The 8,488-nt window shown below is 30.9% G+C and overlaps 1 pseudogene; it reads right to left on the reverse strand.

The window, feature by feature from the left end:
• Positions 1 to 228: 228 nt before the first annotated feature.
• On the reverse strand, positions 229 to 6,142 carry LOC114173601 (uncharacterized; annotated as a pseudogene).
• Positions 6,143 to 8,488: the final 2,346 nt, after the last annotated feature.

An 8,488-nucleotide genomic window follows, 5' to 3' on the forward strand; every position in this document is an offset into this window, starting at 1 on the left:
GAATAAATTACATACCTAGAATGTCTCATTTGGTAATCAAAGTCATAAATTCCTTTTGTACACAAATTCCTTTTGTACACAATGACTTCTTTATTCAACCTTTTTTGTACCATGATTTTCCTGCATGGCAGAGCATAACATAAAAGAGTTGATATATATTTATAACAGCTTTGAAATGAAAAAAAAATTAGAAATGACATACCTATAATTTATTCTTTTTCAAAGAGTTTAAAAAATTTCTTTGTACACAACGTTTTTAGTTGTGTTTGTTACCTTTCCATCTTCATCCAATATAAGTATTTTCAATCCTCTTTTGGTTTTGACTCTAGAAATAGCAACATATAGTTGGCCATGTGTGAATACAGGTTGTGGAAGATAAAGGCCGACTCTAGAAAGTGTTTATCCTTGACTTTTGTTAATCGTCATTGCAAAGCATAACGATATCGGAAACTGTCTTCTTTGAAATTTGAAAGGCAACCCTGAATCAGATGGCACTAAATCCATTCTTGGTATAAAAATCCTGTCACCAATGTTTTTTCCAGTAATTACAGTTGCAGAGATTACATTCTTGCCTAAATGGTTGACTTGCAATCTTGTGCCATTGCATAGACCTTTCGCTTGATCAATGTTTCTCAAGAGCATAATTGGAAAACTTGTTTTCAACTTCAGTTTATGATTTGGTATCCCTGAACATTTGATATCATTTAAAAATTCAGATGTAAACCATTCAAATTGCATTTCATCTTGTTCATCAGATTGGCAAGGTGTATCTGAACTTAAATAAGTCACCTCTTCACCACCGATTAAAGACAACATGAAATCATTTACTTGCTCTACAAAATCCTTTGTTGGGCACAAAATTACTCCATCATCAAAATAATTAGGCTTCAGCATGTTAACCACAAATTGAGGATAGACAAATTCAACCAATGCCAATAAAGGTAAATTTGTGTTTGTAATCAGGAGCTGTTCCGGAATTTCAACCATGCACTCACCATTCTCATTTAGATCCATTTTTCCGTCTCCAATCTTCAATATCCAATCAGCAAATTCTTGAATCTCATTGGCTGTTTGAGTATTTGATGTAGTACTTAATCTCATGTTCTTGGATAACTTTAGCACTTTACAACAATTCCATAACTCTGAATAGTTTATTGTTGATTTTATGATATCAAACCTAGATCCTTTTTTGATAACTGGTAGAATTTGTCTAAAGTCACCTCCCAACACAACTACTTTGCCACCAAATGGTTTGTCTTTATTGGCATCATCAACATTTCGCATAATATCTCTTAGTGTTCTATCAAATGCCTCAAAGCACATTCTATTCATCATTGGTGCTTCATCCCAGATAATCAAACTGGTTGCCATAAGAAGTTTTGCTCTAAGACTACCTTGTGCTATGTTGCAAGTTGATTCATCATTAATTAACAGTGGGATGCAAAAGGTAAAGTGTGTTGTTTTTCCACCAGGAAGTAATAAAGAAGCAATTCCACTTGATGCTACGTTCAAAACAATCATGCCCTGGCTTCTTAGAGCAGTTGACAATGTCTTCCACATAAAAATCTTACCTGTACCACCATAGCCATATAAGAAAAAGAATCCTCCCTTCTTTGAAAGAACTGCTGTCATGATATCCTGATATATATGAATTTGTTCATCATTCAGTGCTTTAAACAAACTATCATGTTCTTTCGCCATGTCTTGTTTATTATATTGTAGCTCATCAACAATAAATCTATTATTGAATGTATGTACATCTGAAAGATCAAGTTGAGGTAATGAAGGATAATCTTTCAAACTTCTACCATTTACCATTAGCATTTCCTCTATTTCAAGCAGGCATATTTTTTATAATTCAGCAGTCTGAATTTGAAGACCTGCAATAAGTAAATAATACAATTAAAATATATATGTATAGCAAATTAAATAAAAAACAATATAAAATACCTGGTATGTTCATCTCCTTTCTTTTTTGCTACAAAATTCCATCACATAAGATACTCCAAGTAGAATTCCAAACTATATCTGGTTTAGAAATTATATTCATCGACAACAAAGTAACAAATAATCTTCTAAGTTGATACCCAGAAGCAAATTCACTTGCTTCTTGTATTGCATCAATATATTCTTTGTCGTCAGCCAACAATCCCAAAACATAGCAAGCTTCTTGATATGTTTCATAATATTTTCCATCAATTGTCTTAATGCTTTCATAATCAATACAACCTTTTTGAATGGTCAGTAATATCCTCAAATAATAAAGTTCTCCAGACCCAGGAGGAATATAAGTAAGTCTACCAATGTTGTAGCCTTTCTTCCTTGGTTTCCATTCTTTTTCTTTGGCAAACCACACAAATTTGCTTGGAAATTCTGAATAAGTCAATTCTTTTCCTTCCTCATAAACTTTGTTAGCCTCAAACCAAGCTAGAAACATTGTGTTAGCATTTTCGTATCTGTTGAAGACCAATTAATATCATCATCATCTTTAAACAAAGCTGATTGTTGGCCAGGAAGATGAAATGTCAATCTCTGAACAGGAGGCCATCTGTGATGGATGTCAAAAGCAAATATTCTCCAAGCGGCTTCACATGGTGATAGATACCTACAATTGTAACACCTTTTGATCTCATCAATAATGATTGATTTTTCAGACTGTGTAGAGTTGTTGCTTATTTTAAGAGTAGCTCTGTCAGGACCTTTGTTCACATATTTGAACAAATATTTTATTGAATTGGTCTTGTTGCAATACTCTGTATTGACGTGTGTTTGATACCTCATTAGAAGTGGTGGATTGTAAGGAACAACACTTCTATTGTCCAGCTTAATTCCATTTTTCTTAACAAATCTACCATTATCAAGTCTTCTATAGCATGGATATCCTTCTTCATCAATTGAAGTCGAAGATGTGAATTTTTTAGGATAAAATTTAGAACATCTTCCTTCCTTCATGCAAGGTGAATTATGTCTTGCAGGTCCGCATGGTCCATGAATCATGTAACTTGAGACAACTTTTTCCAATTTGGGGTACAAATCCGCATTTGGCAGTTCAGCTGATATTACTTTATCAATATCAGTTGAATTCTTCAATTTGCTTTCTCCATCCAACCATAAAAGTATATGTGCATGAGGTAAACCTCTTTTTTGGAATTCTACTGTGTACATTCCTGCATATATAAATAAATAATAAATATAGTTGTCAAAATTTAATTTAATAAACATTTATATAATGTATATTACTTCATATATAACATACCTGCAGTGGTTATTCCAAAGAAGTCCTTTTTTTTAAAATATGTCATCATTTCATCCAGCTTCATTTTGAACACTCTACATACAATATCGGGTCTATCTGAAGCTGATAAGCCTTTTGCTAAGACAAATTCTCTTATTTCACTCCAATTCACATTGCATGTTATAGTAATGAACAAATCAGGATATCCAAATGTTTTACAAATTGCCATAGCATCTTGACAATTGTTTAACATGTATCTGGTACCACCAGTGAATGAAGCAGGCAAGACAATACGTCTTCTAATTAAAGAAGGATTTGTCTCTCCTCTATTAACAACTTCTTGTAATCCATTAAGAATATCACAGCGAATTAACTTCTGATTAGCTCTGATGAAAGACAACCTTTGGGCTTCAACCATTGTATAGCAATCGACCAGAAACTGTTGGAACAATCTGCATGCATTCACAATATTTCCTGCTTCTACAGCTTTTTCTTGTATTCTAAAGGTAATAAATTCTCGCAAAGAAATTCTAATTCTTACCCTGGATTTAGTTCTTGAATGAGATTCTCTTATTGGGATATCCTCTTGATAACCATCTTCTCCATATGGAAACATGAGAGGATATTGCAGTGGAATGAAGGTTGTGTGAGTTTCATGCAATCTGGTTAATTCACCAGAACATTTTTTTACCACTATATCTCTGCCTACATCCATATTGCCAAAATCACCAACTATTAGTGCAGCTATTTCATCACATGAAGGTGTGTTGTAGACTCTAGGGTCTTTGTTTCTGCCTCTAAATAGTCTTAGCGTGAAATCTGATTTCATATGTTCCAGTGACAAATCTCTTACTCTTCTAAAAGATTTGACAAGAACATTGTGATTGTCAATCATTTCAATCAAATCAGCAACCAATGATTCATCTATAACAGACTCCTTGGGGTTTGAACTAAAACATAATAAAGAGAATACATGTCAACAGATGTATTTAAATATTTCATATAATCAAATTAGTTCATATATTCACTGACCTGAAATGCTTCACTCTGTTACTCATTTCATTTTCGGTATCATATATGTACAGCTGTGCAAACTTTGGCTTTGATCCATGCTCTGACAATAAACTGCCAATACGGTGATATTTTTGTCCATTAAGAATAAATTGTGGTGGAGCAGAACCATTGTTCATTGAATTATCTATCTTACCACCAATTGAAGTAAATGAAAACATGCTATTGTATACTTTTATGTTTTGTAGAAATGATTTGCTTCTCTGATCTTCACCATTTAACAAACCTTCAAGAAGATTAGGTGGTCTTTTTAATAGTGGAATTTGGACTTTTCCCTTTTGAGAACACAATGAGAATTCAACTTCTTTTGAGGTGTTACATTTTTCTGCTCTTTCTTCATACCAGAGTTCAGCTTTACAATATTGGCATTCCAAGCAAGGTTCTCCAATATTGAGCAGTTCTGAACATCCTTACAAATCATTAGCATGAAAATGCATATATTTTAATCTACAGTTATATACAATTCTGTTGGAGATTATGTACCTTATAACTCTCCTTTGCAATACAATTCATTTGTAGTTGTAGTACTTGTAATATGTGCTTCAATATTAGTAAGATGAAAATTAATTAATGATTTCAAAGAAATTTATAATGACATCAATAAGTTGAATATCTGAATTACCATCATCTCTTATCGTTGCTAAATCATCATTTGTTGTGTCTGAACAATTATGTTGTGTTTAGGGTTTAGGGTTTAGGGTTGTGTCTGTTTTGAAGTGATTGTATGACTTGAAAAGGATATTTGACAACTTTATTCTTAGAGACAGAATGCGAATCATTTACAACCTATGATCTGCCACCTATGAAAAACAATAGAAAACAATTGTCCTACCTTCATTAACATTGTGAGTATGAATATTGTTATATATGAATACAAATCTACTTACATGCACTAGAATTGTAATTATTTTGTCCATAATTTCTCTGACTGTAATTGTTAAAAACTGTAGTCATTCAAAAACATTGATATAAATTTAAAATTTGTCAGTTTCATTTCATTACAATAGGTATATAAGAAATTAAGATGAATGTAGAAATATACCGAAAGTACTATTGTATGTTAAAGTAGAAGTTGCAGATTGTGAAGTGATTTGTTGTTCAACTAAAGTACTTGAACAACTTGATAAATTGTTGACAATTACTACATTGAAACGAAACTTAGTTTAAAGTGAGACTGAATTAATATTATTCATAAACAATGTTAAAATTAAGTACTGGAAGAATTTCAAAACTGACCAATTTGTCTGTGAAATATTGAATTCATATTCTGAAGGTTGTTGTTGTCAACATCTAGAAAAGGATTATTGTAGAAGCATTGTTATTAAAAAAATAAACAACAATACTTCAGTGATTCATTTAACAACAATCTGTAAAGATATAGCTTAGAAAAAGAATACTTACTAATATCCAACTGTTGTAATGGCTTCCTGTGTATATTTTTCTGAAATGATTTTTTAGATACAGTTGCTTGACCTGTGATTAAAACAACAAAAATGTTTGATTATGCATCTGCCTTGTGAAGTTACAATCCAAAACATACATTTACAAATATAATTCTAAAAAGAAATCCTGAGATTTTGTTACTTTGAGAAGAATGGTTTGCAAATTTAGTTTTCTTTCTTGCATTCTCTTCTTTGTCATCTGCAACATAAAAAAACATATAAACATACAAATGCATCATTTTTAAAAAAATTATTGATGAAGAATTAAGGAAGATAAATGTTTTAAGTAAGATGTTAATGACTTACAAGAATGTTGATTACTTCTTACATTGAACCTTTGTTGTAGCACCAGTTTCCTTCTCAGCCTTGCATTTTTACAATCGTTTTGCTCCATTACAGTACCAAAATGTTATGGAATAGTTTCAAAGGTTACAATGGAAGAAGCAAAAAGAAAGGTAAGTTGACTCAATGGATGCAAAAGTGTTTACTGTTTTATTACTATATTGGTGAATGTCTTTGTTAAACTTTTTGGTGTAGATTGTACCTCTAATCACAATTGTGGAAACAAAGATATTTGTAATTATAACAGGAAGCACTTGTAAGAGTACAAAAAGTTTTTAGCAGTAGACAAACATTAAAAATAGAAAGAGCATGCAGTGTTGAGTGTTAATACATCAGAATCATTCATATATATAGCACTTATTTCAGAGTTGATTTGTTCTTGCAACTAACAAAACATTTGTTTTTTATGTAGGTACAATCAGAAGTCTTTTTTATGCACTACTATATATAGTACAACAAAGAGGACTGTTTCATAGGAAGTATCTGCAATTTTAACCTCATTATGTGTGAAAATGATAACATACAATCAGTGTATGCACATACTAAAGCAACATACATCCATACATATGATTATAGAACAGACAAAACTTTTCATCAATCGTCGAACTTTTCATCTTTCAATACCATGATATATATTTCATTTGAATTATAAAACAAAATTATTTTATTCATCTTTCAGAGAATTTCAGAGAAGCTTCAAAAAGATTTCATTGATAAGAAGGTAGAACTATAAATATGCATTGTTGAGAATATAAAAACTTCTAGGTTGACAACTACATAAGTAGCAGAAATAGAAATAAAACTATTTATACTAACTGTAAATTAAAAATTACAAAATGTTAGCACTTTGACATTCTGATTGCTTTTCATGTGGTCCACTTCAAACACCAAGTCAATAGTTTGATGAAATCCATAAGCAGTACAAAATTCCTTCCACCTACTTCCAATTTTGCTAGACTTCTTAGGATGATTTCTCAATAATAGTTTGCACTTGACTGTTTTACGCGGTCCATAAAGAAAAATGTATTTAAATCTTCCTTGATGAAGATAATTGCCAAAATCAGCTGGCAAATCCTAAAAAATACATAAAGTATTAATGAAATTAATATATGGATTAAATGTTAAAAATAATTTGGAAACATAAATATAAATATGAAATAAACATCCATTTAGTAATAAATATGAAATGAATCTCACCAGATGGCTAGCATTGCATTGGTTTGGATTCAGAAATATGAAGAAATGCAACTTCGGTCCATTGAAAAGGGGTTCATCTGCCTCAATTCTTTTAAGAAAACGTGCAATAGACAAAGGTTTGCATTTACTGGGAAAAACAGTGATGTGGAAGCAAGAATGACCGACATATCCAAAATAAATAGTGTGGAAATCCTGTAGTTCATAAAGGTGCCTTAATTCAGTCCATCCTCCAATTAGCATTGGTTTTTGTAAATTCTTGTTATAAGTCACCACATGTTTATTCCCTACTTCATCTGTTAAAGTCCATTGACGCTCAAGATCGTCATCATAAAGAATGGCGAATGCACGATCCACAAAACCAACAGCCTCCAAAGAGTGAATTTTTTTTAACAAAAACATGGATTAGTTAAGGTTAAAATGAGGATATTGTAAAAGAGTAGAAGAAATTCGTCACACAAATAAAAAGAGTAGAAGAAATCTTCTAAAAGAAAAAATGACTGAAAAATTTGACGAAGAACTTACCTCGTCCTGAAGGTGAATAATAGAGAACTGGTACCTACTCATTCTATTAATAACGTCATCTTCATTGAAGTTTTTTTTCCATTTGCTTGGACTTTGAGAGAGATAGTAGAGAAAAAGTTGGAAGAATGTAGAATATGATTGAACTGATGTTGAAGTTTGATCTTCATGGTAGAATGGAGATGAATATTTATTTATAGAAGATAAATGACACATGAAAAGACGGGACGATTACAAATAGATTCTTAAACAGTAATGTAATTATTATTGCATTGGAAAATGGGAAGACGATTATAAAAGAATAAAACATTAAAAAGATAGAACGTTATTAAAGATATATTAAATTATTCTATTATGCTATACAATATCATAATATAATATATGTAATATATAACAATAACAATTTTCCAACAATCAACCTCTGAAGTTTATATATTTAGATATTTATATATAACATAAAATCTTGATAATATAATACAGTAACATAAATCGAGGTACTAAGTAGAAATATAATATTTCATTCTTATTTTTTGTATAAATATATCAAAATTTTAATGTACAATATTTAATAATATTTAATAAGTTAGTAATTAACAGAAGATAAGTGACTCAAAATTGTATATGGCATCCAATTCTGTTGTGACAACTTAAAATCTGTCAACAGATAATTGCTTTGCCATAT

Source organism: Vigna unguiculata, chromosome 2, assembly GCF_037176805.1.
Source record: "Vigna unguiculata cultivar grain cowpea cultivar isolate G323 ecotype 2 chromosome 2, ASM3717680v1, whole genome shotgun sequence".
NCBI lineage: Eukaryota > Viridiplantae > Streptophyta > Magnoliopsida > Fabales > Fabaceae > Vigna > Vigna unguiculata.